The sequence below is a fragment of the Melopsittacus undulatus genome, chromosome 8, assembly GCF_012275295.1.
Source record: "Melopsittacus undulatus isolate bMelUnd1 chromosome 8, bMelUnd1.mat.Z, whole genome shotgun sequence".
In the NCBI taxonomy this organism is placed as follows: domain Eukaryota; kingdom Metazoa; phylum Chordata; class Aves; order Psittaciformes; family Psittaculidae; genus Melopsittacus; species Melopsittacus undulatus.
In genome coordinates, this window is record NC_047534.1 from 48,468,573 (window position 1) to 48,481,055 (window position 12,483).

Genomic DNA, 12,483 nt, shown 5'->3' on the forward strand with positions numbered 1-12,483 from the left:
AAAAGACTTGCTGTCATTTCAGAATGTGATAATCTTTGTAATTTCAGAAACTAAAATTACAGTCTTATTTTTGCCAAATGATTTTCACTATTAAATACCATATGCTTCCATTGCAGAGTGAATGTGTTAATATTGCTCATTATTTTGCATAATATGAGCAATGGTAAAAATAAGCAAAATAAACCGAAATGAACATTAAAAAATAATTTTGTTTTGACCATGCATTTATTATTTACTTATGTAAACAATTTTAATGCATGTTGCACAGATTTAATTGAAATGCAAAAACCCCAGTTTGACTAAACAGATTTAATGAACAGATTATTTTAAAACATTATAGAAAATCAAAAGGTACAACACATGCTTATCTCCAAATTTGAGCTCATGTGTATAAACCTTTGCAGGATTATCATAAGGTCCAGTAACACAAAAAAAACTTTACAAACAGTCCTACACAGTTATCATGCGACAATGTTTGACTAGGTGCAGTGTGTGGTAACAAATCCCAAAAGTCATGGGGTGTTTCCTTGCTTTCTGCTCTTTGCAAGGGTGATTTATAAGTTTACAAGTTCCTTTCCAAACTCCGTAATTGCCCTGATGGTTCCCCAGATGGACTATATCCAAGTTGGTATAAAACAGTACTCACTGCAGCCGTACCTTCTGATTCATCTTGAGTTAGGTACAGGACTACGTGTTCTTTTTGTCTTGATTTAGATTTGTTACCTCTCTAGAAGCACTGTACCATGGTAATTGGTACTGCCTTTCCCTCAAATGCCAGGTACGCCTGAAAGCAAAATAAAGTTCTATTTAGTAAGACTTAACAGAAAGATTTTAGTTTTAGGAGTGGAAACTTGGTCTTTGAATATACTTAGCAGGTCACCTTTCCATTTGCTGAATCTGTCTTCTCTAGGATTCCTGGAATGGATTCCAGCAGATACTACTTTGGGTCCAGGTATCTAAGCAATGTATCTTCTCAGTCTGCCATCAGTTCTGATTTAGTGCTGCCAGAAACCAGAAACTTTGGTTAGCATGTTTGGAAACTCTTGGAATTTCTGTTACACATCAACTTGCCCTTTACACAACTATTTCCTTCATCTCTCTGAAAGTGACAAACTGGCCAGTTACATCCTACTCTAGCTGGACTTACCCTTCTGTATGTGATTCGTACCTTCCTGCTAAGTATTACACAAAACACATACATGCATTTCACAAATGATGTCTGGTGTACAGCTAGCTTTCTAGAAAGAGAGAAAAGAGGATATATGTTAAAACACTGATGGCAGACCCAGTAACACAGTTACTTTGTTTAAACAAGCCCATGAAAAAGTGTTTTCCCCTGTTACAGCTGTTCTCATGTTGCAAGCTTCTACTTGCATAATGTACAATTTACTGGAGATTGCTCAGATGTAAGTAAAAGAAAGAGTTGTTTCTTGCTTGTGTGTATTAGCATTTTAGAGTAAAGTACATCCATGGGGAAGATGTGCTGTTTAGTAGTTAGGTAGTCTCCCTGAAAGGGTTCTAGTTAGTCTTACTTGGTTCTGTCATGCATAGGTCTTGTATGTTTTTATCCTAAGTTTTATAGATCTAATAATCTGTTTACTAGCTTCGGGTGCTTAAATGTTAGTTACAGTAAGGAAATCTGTTTCTTGAATCTCTGAACAAGGTATGTGACAAGTGCTTGAGCATTAAAGATGCTGATGAGCAAAATGTTTAGGAGTAAGATATTAAAAGTTGTACTGTGATTAAAATAAATATTGAAGAACAACATAGAAACATGAGGGTGTAAAATATTCTCAAACAAAATTTTAAAATACATAACACATTCAGAAGCTTGTGTGAACAATTTCATTGGTGTAATTGACAAAACTCTCGTTTCAGTAATCAGAAGCTATGTCATTTTTGGAAGCTTGCCAGCAGAGGCTTATGTGTTGATTCAGTTACTCATATTTGTTTGAGAAAGTGTGTAGTTTAAGTAGATTGTATCAAAATGCATTAATGCAATGAATCTCACTTCAGTACTTTATTAAATCTATTTAAATTTGCATTAAAATATTTCAGAGGTGTCAAATTGAGGATACCATTGAGTGTTTAGAAAGAGATGAATGCAGTGGCCGTTAAGTTTTAATTGTCTTTAATCTCCTGCTACCATGGCAGTAAAAATAATTATTTTTTTAGAGCAGTATTCTTTATAATGCATTATTTACTATGAGTATTCTTAGTCAGCAAATCCATGTAAGCAGCAACATATATTGTTTGGTTTTCCATCATTTTAATATGTAAGTTGTATACTTCTAATCGTTTGTATTCTTCCTATCTGCATTAAACAGCATTTGGAAATCTTTCTTAATATTATTGAAAGCTGAAATATCTTTTAGTCATCTTCTTTTTCTCCCTTCCCAACAAATTTCATAAGAAAATTACAAATTTGAAGTGAATCTACTTGATCTTATTTTGCTGTGCAGTCCTAAAGTATTCTGATGAGCCTGGATAAGCTGATGTGGCCTTTAGGGAGAGAAGCATCAAATATAGGCAGACAGCTCCCGTGTCTGGTAACAAAGACTGAGGAGGTCTAAACTATCCCAACAGGCCTGAGCAGGTCAGTCAGAGGCAAATGTTGGAAATAAAATTTGGTGGGGAGGGGAGTAAGGGGCCTGGGTCAAGTCCTGTTCAAAAAGTCAGCTTTGTCAAAAGCTTCAGTCACATTCTTACCTACAGGCAACCTCTGCTGATCCCAACTCATTAATCGAACTGGAGAGCCGTCTTGACCCTGGCTCTTTCCCTTTGAAGTGTGGTGTCCTCTGCAGCATGAGGAAATAATTTGCTGCCTGATTCAATGAGCCATCAGTAGTGCCAGCAGACCTAATGACATGTGAGAATATTAACCTCCTACCACGAAGAGCTGTGAATCTTGAGAGGCAGTCTATAATTCACCCAGCACTCCTGAGCCTTCCCTTTCTGTCTTATTCTTGCACTCACTTTCTCACTCACAGGGAGAGAGAGAGAGGAGAGACCCTCTTGTCGTAAAACTTTATTTCCGTCAGTAGTGGGAGCCTTACTGAGCTGCTTGATAATGAGTTACTTTCCTTTTGCAGTTGGATAAAATTTATACTGAAAACTAGGCATCCGTCTTGCATATAATAATTTCTGTTTAAAATATGACACAAGCTACATAACTGACATCAAGGGGGTGGTAATCTGGATGCTTACCCAAGTAGACTATTTTATGTTTCCTTATTTATTTTTCATCATCAAAGGAAAAAAGTGAAAACAAGAAAACACACATGCATAGCAATGATGTTATTCTGCATGATGTGTTTTCTAGCAGCCCTTGGTCAGGAGGATCTTTCTGCAATCCCCTTCTTTCCTTGTTTTGTTTTTCCGCTACCTAAAGCGAAAACCAGTTCTGCCTGGCCAAGTACTGTGTGTTATATGCACACACAAGGGTGTGTTCTTGCCCTTTGATTCTTAACAAAGAAATAGCTTGTTGGTCTAATCCTACTGCTTTAAAAGTCAGGGCTGTTTTTTCTCTTGTTGACTCCTTTAGTATTTTCAGTCACAGATTCAGGTCCCAGTGTCTGGTAAGCCTCAGAGTGAGAGCCACTGTTATGTGGCTAAATAATTAAAAGACAAAATGAAAATGGTTCTGTGTGTATATGCTACTCACATGGTGGTGATTACTAGACTTTACACTGTTAATATAGCCAGATAAAGTAAAATACTGTTAGAGTTTTAAATGTCTTTGAAAAGCACTGATTGGTGCTGCAAAAGGTCATAACTTAGAGGTTATGGATATAGATGGAGAACAGTATGCAACATAGCAAATCCCAGACCAAAGGGATTATAGCTGGCAACTTGTCATTCTGTGATAGAAAGCTTTCAGGGGTTTTTTTTGCTTGCATTTTTTTTTCCTATAACTGCACTGGTGAATTTCTCATATTTGGTGAAAATACAGCTTGCAAAAGCAAATGAAATTACACCCAGTGCAAACACTTCTGTTGGTAAAAGATATTTCTCCACTGGGAGTGAGAGTATATAGTTGTGTAGCCAAAACTTTTCTGTTGGAAATCGAGCCTGAATTCTCTTGGGTTACAATTAGAGGGTTATTTTGATTCTGAAGGGTTGTTGGTAAAGCTGTTGGTGTGTTGTGTGAATTGGTACAGAATAAGATATCATGCAGAGGGGATAAAGAAGGTTAGGGAGACAAAGAAAGGTAGGCAGCAGAAGGAAATAATAAATAAATAAATGGTAGTTATATGCTGTGTAACAAGTACTACAGTGTTTGTAGTATGCATATGTAGATCCCTGTAATTTTAAGTTGTTCTAAAGATATTCTTTATCATCAAGGGATATGGTGTTATGCCCATTAACAGTTCTCTGTGATCATGCTTGAGCAGTCTATTAGTCGTTCTCACCTCTTATGGCTGGTCACAAAGGCCAGTCCCCTTGCTTCTCTCTGCTTCATCTTTTTTATTAAGTTTATTAAAACTAGTCAGATTATACTTTCTTATGGCACAGGCTGTGCTTGGTCCATTCATTATGGTTTCTTATCTTGGCAGGCAATCTGAATTGAACGGCAGCTAGTCCATTATGCACATATGAAGCCCATCACTCCTCCAGCAATGGCCAATTCATCAAACATTTATCTTTTGCCCTCTGAGCAGTGCGTCAATTTGCTTGTCAATCCTCAGCCTTGGTTGTTGTGGAAGATGGGAGAAAAATTACTTTTCTTTTCCCACTTCTCACTGAACTCTAGTAGTCAAAATGGGTTTAACTCTGCTCACTCTACAGGCTTGTTACTCCCCCATCTCTGTGCAAAAAGGGGAGGGGTCAGGTTACTGTCTGAATTGCAGAGTGACAGATTGATCCAAGATACAGTGAAGCTTTCATTATGGCCCTGCTTCTGCATTTGAATTTGTTCATATTTCCATTATAATACTGTTTTTTAAAGGTTTTATAAATATGTTCTCAAGCTGGCACATGTAGCTGAGTGAAGCTTATAAGAATAAATATATTATAGGGTTTTAGTTTTGGGGTTTCTTTTTCCATTTTTTTATTTTGAAAACCCTGGCTGCTGCTTTTGCTGTTTCTCATCAGTAATACTTCTTTGCATTCTTTCAAGTTCAGGAAAAGGGAGTATGTGCATTGTTTTTTGGTTATGCCATATATTCTATTAGGACTGAATTCTGTGTTAAGATTGGGGAAAAAGCAAAATGAAGCAAGGGACACATCCAAGTTTTTCTCCTAACTCCTCTAACATTATTACTCACTGAATGCTTTCAAGAAATTATAGCAGAAAGATGTTCAAGTCCATAATTAGGAATATTACTCAAGTGCTGCTTCCATTGAACTTCAGAGACTTCCTAATGATGTTTTTTTCCAGAATGCTCTTTGGTAAAATACGCATGCATACAGCTAGTTGCTCTCTGCTTGGTAATCTTTAGTTGTGTTTTACAAACTGTATTTTGTTATATGATACTTGTTCAAGCACTAGATGACGAAGAGCACATTTTCTGTTCCATCTTATATTATTTTAAAATATTTTATAAGGCTTACATGAAAACTGCTTTGCTACAGGCTGTAGTATTACACTGATTGTCATTTTATTTAAATTTATACAAAATTGTAACAGTAATGTCATAAAATCTTGGCATGTTTTATCCTAAAGATATAATATAAAAACTTCAACAAAAAAAAAGAAGCCTAACATTGAAGGATAAAGCTTGAGCTCTATTGGTGGGATATGGTATTGAGTAGAGCTGTATTAGGTACACATAGTGAAATCTGAGACTTTCAGAGGTTCATTAGAAGAGAAATTTAACCCCACCCCAGTCAGTCTGGTTGCTTGGTGGCAGTTAGGTCAGGAAAATACATAATCTTTTTTAATTTTATTATTCTTTTCCTCCCCCCCCTTTTTTTTTCTTTTTCGACCTTAAGTCTTGGTATGAGAAAATGGTGGTTAAACAACTGAAGGGTTGACTCTTATATGTTTTCGTGAGCTACTGAAAACTGTGATTGGGATTTGTAATTTATTTCATCAGGTAAATAATCCACCTGTGTGCGGCACAGCTGTAACAGTTTATTTTATCTTTATGCTACAGTTTCTTCTAATTTAATTGCCTAGACTTTGGATAAATAGGCTACATTCATCCATCTCAAATGTATGTACCTCACTGATAGTCATCTGAAGGTCTGATTCACCCTCTGTAGTTGCCCATCGTTTGTTGCTGACTGGTAAGGAGTTATGAGTAAACGGGGCTTCTACAGATGGATGACATCAGTCTGCATTGTTGCTTTTCAGATAATTTCCTCATGTGAGGAGCTGCTGCTTAATAACAAAGCCTCCTCTCAAGAAATCCTGTATTTCTGTTTTATAATTGGTAGGAAAATGTTTGAAATGTTGTGAATTTAACATTTAGAATTCAGAAGAACTCCAAGGTGTCTTTATTTTTCTGTTTATTGATTCTACTTTTGCTTGTGTTTTCTTTGAGGTTTGGGGGTAGGTGGTGGCTTGTTAGGGATTGGGTCATCTGGGCTATTTTTTTCTTTTTTAAGTAATGGAATTTGCTGCATAGAAGTCAGAGCAAGGCTGTAAAGAACAGATGAAGATTCATGAATCCCCACCATTTTGATGTGCTTGCATAGCTGTTAATTATGTTAGTTTTATAGCTGTGCAAGATGTTTTCATGTGAATCTTTTCTGGTAATAAGGTGTCCTACATAGGCTTGCATGCTTTCCATATATAAGAAAAGGGGAAAGATAAGTGATGGGTATTAATTTTATTGTCCATCTGAATGACCTTTATATGAAAAGACTCAGAAACTAATTGTAGATCTAGTTCATAACACACCTTTAATCTTTTCTTTCAGGGATCTTTTCTTCCCACGTTTTTATTTTTTATTGAAGATCATATTTAATGATTCTGCTCAGTCTTTTTTTTTCTATTTTATCTTTTGCTTACCTTATTCACAGACTTGCCTTAAGTTTTATTGAAAGAGCTGCTTCCAGGTATTTTCTATGTAACAACAGAAAGCTGGAAACAGATTGACTGGAAGTGATGCGAAATGCTACCTCTATATAACCTGTAAAAGACTAAAGTTCCCTCTGATGTTAAACAAAACAAAGCATTTAATGTTTTGGAAACATTAGTAAGTTTGCTCTCAATTGAACAGATTTTCATGATTCCTGTTTTGTGACTGGTCTGGTGTAACTTGGGGCCTGGATCACACTAGAAATTTTGGTAGTTCTTTATTTTCACTTTATTTTTTTGTTCTGCTTTGGTCCAGAAAACTGTCCATTACGTATTCAATTCTGTTTTCTTTTGGATGTATGCAGAAAAATGGGTATAAACATTGAAAAGACTTCAGAGAAGAACAGCTGTTATGCTTGAATACTGTAGAGGTCATTTTTTTATGCTTTACTTGCTGTTTATCTGACATTGCTATCTCTGTGTGCAAGAAATACACAAACCTGAAATTTGCAGAGTTTTTGTGATTTTAATAGTGAGAGCATTTTGGTGTTAGTGGATTTTTTTTGGGGGGGGTGTTGTTTTTTTCCTATTTTTTTCCTTTTTATTTTTTATTTTTCCTGGAATTGGAATGAATTCTAGCCACTGTATTTTCTTAAAAATGGTTTGGTTATTTTTCTGTATTCAGAGGTGAGAGTTCAGAGCAGAACCCCTGAAAGCAGATTCGGGAGTAGAATTCTTACAAAGGTGTCAGCCAAAGGGTGTTTGCACAGAAGATTCACCAAACACCTTCCACCAGCAGAACAGACTTGGAATTGGGTTGGATTTTTCTCCATATCTGTATGCTATATTTCAGATTCAATAGAATTCAAAATTGAACAAGAATCAAAGCAAGTAAACCCGAGATGTTTTGCATTGCCAGGGAACTCTGCAAAATCTAAACTTGCACATGTGTCTGTCTTATGTTTTTATATATAGATATATAAGATTTATTTACTGCTCTTGGTTTGTTTTGGTGAGGTTAAGTCAAAGGACTAGAAGTCAGAAGCTCTGGGTTTTATTTCTTCTTTCAGAAAATTGCTGGAGGTCACCTTTTGGTAGTCACTTAACCTCTTTCTGCTTTACTACAAAATGAAATTTGAAGCTCAGCAGGTTTTTGAAGAGTAATTCATTAATTAAAAAAAACCCCAAAATGCTTTGTGCTACTTGGCTGGCAGGTGCTGGAGAAATAGAAATTACATTTCTATGCTTTAAATACTGAAATTATCTAGTACTAGTGTTCTCATGTTGATTCTGCTCTCCTGTAAACTGTTAAAACATAAAAGACAAGAAAAAAGGTATTTTAAAAAGCTCTTGTTTTGTAACAGCTCTGTCTTTAACTTTTGGTAATGGCTATCTCTTGTCAACAGAGTGCAAATCAATTTCAAGGCTAAAGCCAAACTCTCTCATTTACATATTGTTAACTACTCTCTCTTTTCCTGTTAAACAGGAGGAAAAGTCATTAGATATGAGGCAGCTGTCTTATTAATGGAGGGGTGTGGTAAAATGTGAAGAACATTTGTTTTTCAGCATATTCTTCTGAACAGCTTGCTCTTCCCGACAAGGGCAGTTGCAGAGAACTGAGATTTGTCCATTACTTGAGAGGCTTCTGCTTTTTTTCATTTATAAATTACCAAAATGAAGAGATGTGCTTTACTTTCATTGTAACTAAATCCCCATCAGGCCAGAGCGACCATCTGAAATAGTGTAGCTGACAATTGCCATGCATACACATAGAGAAAAAAATTCTCTGCGATGACATTCCTTTATGATTAAAACTTTGTTACAAACCATGAATGAATTATGGAAGAGAAAGCTGGAAGAAATCACATTGATTAGCTGAAGGACTTGGACAAAATGACATTTCTGAAACCTTTATATTCAAAAGGATTATTTACTGTCTGCTTACAGAACATCTTAAGTCGTTTTGCAGAGGGAATCAGTTTCCTGTTTAACACAGTGTTTTTGTAAGCTAATGAGGGCAAAGCGTGAGCCATAGGCAATGGTGCTGTGATATTAGCTGTGACAGGGAGCTTGATCATAATTATCTTAACGAGGATAGGGTTAATTACAGTGGAAATGTAAAAGTTTTTTCTGTTTGAATGAGGCAGCTCTGAATACGTTGTGATGTTTTGTCGGTTTGATGTGACTTTGGAAATTGCAATGGAAATCTCTTGGCAGCACTTGTTCTCCTCTGGGAGCAGAGTGTGAGGCCTGCAATGAGGTAACTGAGATGGTACCTGTGGGTGAGATAATGGGCAGCTTTCATGTCATTAGAGCAGGGAAAAGCAACCTGCAGTACACCTTAGTGATGTTTATTAGTCTTTTGAAACTTGGGAAAACAGCTGCTTGCCACTGCCCCTTCAGTGCTGGTTGTATTATGGTGGTGACATTGTGTGTTTGTTTTAATATACCAATACAGGAAGACATTTTTTTCTTCTGTGAACTATGAGAAAACAGTTCAGATTTAATTTTAAACTGGTTATTTTTCTTGGGGAATTTTCCTTTTTATACTTGTCTCTGAGGGTGTTTGTGTGCTTCTTGCTCTGCTGTGTATATATATGCACCCCTTTCTTGTAGTGGAAATACATGGAGTGCATTAATATAACTCACCCTGATTAAAAATAAAAATACCATTATTTTGTACTGATTTCTACCTTGGCTTCTCAAAAATGCTTTCTATGTACTAGCTCGTGATTGCAATCCTTTCTAATCCGCCATCTGCAGATGGGAAATTGAAGCACATAGAAGTTATGGGACTTCCTGAAGTTTGTACCACAAAACCTATTGTGTGCATTGAACTTAACTTTTAAATTGTGGAGTACAGCTGCCAAGCAATATTTCCTTATATATTATTATGGTAGAAATTGTCGCCTTGAATTTAGTAGCTAGTGTCACTGAATGATAGCAAACACATTTTTCCCCTTTTTGTTTCTTTACCAACAGTCTTAGCAATTTCATTTTGGTACTAGTTTTTTTGGTGTTTTTTTTTCTTTTGTCTAAGATGAAAAAAATAAGAATTCTGTGAATAACAAAATAACATATGGATGTAAATTTATGTTAATGGCTACACCCTCTCTCTGTACTGTGGCAGCCCCTCCCATTTCCCTGGACTCTGAATTTAGGTGATTAAATCACCAAGTGCACACTGCTCTGATGACATGAAAACAACAATTAATAAGCAACTCCCTGTGTAACACGGCTCCTTTTTAAGTGAGCAGCTAATAACATTACATGGCAAAAATTATCAAAACCAGACAGGTGTAAGGAGATTTGTGCACAATTTTCTCTGCCTATCTATGAAATTAGTACCCTTGTGTTCAGCCCAGGCTTGTGAAAGAAAGGCTGTTTCAATAGGCAACTCCCTCTAGTGTTTCAAGGCCTTTTGTCCCACTTCATGGCTTGTCATTTTGTTTTATGCCTCCCCTGCAGCAGTTTTGGATGTGTGCTTTCTTCTCCTTGCCAGTTGCCAACCATTTGCAGATTCTCATGATAAGAGTATTATATTTGCATAACATAACTCAGGAACAATGTGTATTTTGATGCTGACACTGACCAGAGCCCAAGCAATGTTTTTTCACAAAGGACCTATTAACATCCCATAAGGCTCTGTGGTGTTGACAAGGAGGTGGCCTTCTCTGAACTCCTTTGGCAAGTCAAAGTCTTGCATTGAAATGTGAGGTTTGGAAATAATCCACTATTTATATAATAAAAGAGTATTTAAGGGGAATTTGCTAAACTAGGTTTGTAAAATAAACTGAAGTGAAAACTCATAACAGCTTGATAAACTCACTGCTACTTCCTCTGGGTTATTTTGCCTTTTAAAGGTACTTAGGGGAAAGCACTGTCTGAAATGTTAGCTGATCTCTCTTCTGATCTTGACTTTGGCAAAACCATGTCAGTTGTGACCCTTTGCTGAAATAGCTTAACGCAGCGTTCTAGCACAGCTCTTAACCATGTACAGTTTATATAGGTTGAATCGAGTTCTTATAAAACAGCTTGTTAAAAGCAAATGCGAAAAGTGTGACTGTTACTGTGGTGGTTGTTTCAGTATAAGTTTGAAATTGACTCTTTTGTTCTTTCAGCTTCAGAAATTGCACTGTCAATTCATTGTAGTTATATAGATATGCCATACGGTGTAGGCATGGTAAATTTTCTTCAGGTCTGGCTTCCCAGCATCAAAATGGCATTAGTAACAGTTGTGCTTCCCTTTCAGAATGCCAGGTCAATAGACTGGGAGTGCTTTGGAATCCTTGGACTGAAATACACTGTTTCAGTGTTGTACAAATGTTACTTTAATATTCATAGTTTAGTGTACAGTACCCAGTGTAAAGGTCATGGACTTGATTACTTTTGGTTGTTTGACCTCTCTGACTGTGATTTATAAGTAGTCAGTATGTTGTATCTACAAAAGCAGCATCTTGGTTTTGTTGGCTGGTTGACTGTTAAATTCTCTAATTTGAAACCCATATACTTTCTATAATATTTGTATTTTTCTCCAGTAGTAGTGCTTGTAGGACTCTCTAACAGAGACTTTGGTTGGATTTTGATCTTTGCCAAAAACGGGGCAGGGGGGAATCCCCCCAGTATAAATGTCATTCGAAACTGAATAAATAGTATAGACTGCATCTCCCTTATTCATCACATTTTATGAAACAGCCAGGAAATACAGTGATGATCTTCCCACTGGTAGGCATAGTAGATCAGCTGTCAAGTCATGCAATCTCAGCATATCTTTAGGTGTCTGGTAGGTGAATGAGCTGTGAATGCGTGTCTGTGCGTATGCTCAGTATAGCATGTGTCTTAGTTGATAAATGTGTGGGTTTGTTTTTTTTTTCCTGTTAGAATGTGCAGGCATTAAGAATGGAGTTTGGAATAGATGCCTTAACAAGGTACCAAAGTGTTCTTTTTATTTTTTAACCTGGACTCTGCTATCAGAGGAATGAATACGTACAGAACCTTGTTTATTTACAAGCCATCATCTGCACTTCCATGTTGTGAAATGCTCCTTTTTAAAGCCACTCTCTGCAGTCTGACCTGTGGCTTGTCAGTGGGACAGTATGTTCTGAAAAAACAGCAAATGCCTTTTCTGTCTGGAGTAATTCTGCATTTTATTTTGTAGAGAACATTTTATTTTGTTTGCAGTGACTCAAGAAGCAAATTAAGTGGTTAATAAAAAGGAAAAAAAATAAAAAATCCTTTCTCCATTTCCTATTATTGCATGTAAGGTAACTGCTAAGAAATGATACTTGAAGTTGTATTTATTATTGTTAGCGGGGTATGATATTTCTTGGCAGAAATGATGGATGACAACTTAAATTTGTGTCCAGGGAATGAAGGTGAACTGTGACAGAGTTATTTATCTTGGGAATGGAGGTTAGGGTCAGGCGAGGCTGGGTGCCTCAAGGCACAAGACATTGACAAATTCATCCTGCAGGCCCCATATCTGAAGCCTTTTGTTTTGGATCCTGGCTACTCAC

At 36.5% G+C, this 12,483-nt stretch overlaps 1 protein-coding gene across 1 annotated transcript in view; it reads left to right on the forward strand.

Annotated features, from left to right (window-relative positions):
• Nucleotides 1-12,483, forward strand: part of LRMDA (leucine rich melanocyte differentiation associated) — a 663,971-nt gene that overhangs the window by 345,324 nt on the left and 306,164 nt on the right. The window lies entirely within an intron of this gene.